We start from the raw sequence: 416 nt of genomic DNA, 5'->3' as shown, positions 1-416 counted from the left end.
TAGGATCGTGTTCACACTCAAGGGTTTTACGCCGCGTTCATGTGCACACTGTAAAACAAGTCCTGCGTGCACTTGCACAATGAGATCGAACTGTTTGCATCTGAGTCTCTCTCTCTCTCTCCTGCTTTTGTTCACAAAAAAAGGTTTCGCAAAAACCCGGGTTTGTTTGTGCGTTCTTGGGTTTCCTCCTGGCACAGGAACAGTAATAAGAGCAGAGGCCTTCAGGGGACATTTCTGCAAGGTGAAGTCATCGTGGCCAGGAATATTCCCACTGTGATTCAAAATCTCTTTTGCGAGGGAGTCCTGGCCAAGATAGCAGCCTCAAAAAAAATGAATGAATGAACCACAACAACTTAAATGTACATAAAAGAACCAAAAGTGGAGCTTGGCAATTCTTGACCTTGGAACATGCAACA

The sequence above is a fragment of the Scophthalmus maximus genome, chromosome 7 (assembly GCF_022379125.1).
Source record: "Scophthalmus maximus strain ysfricsl-2021 chromosome 7, ASM2237912v1, whole genome shotgun sequence".
NCBI lineage: Eukaryota > Metazoa > Chordata > Actinopteri > Pleuronectiformes > Scophthalmidae > Scophthalmus > Scophthalmus maximus.
Note: the sequence above shows the minus strand (reverse complement) of the source record.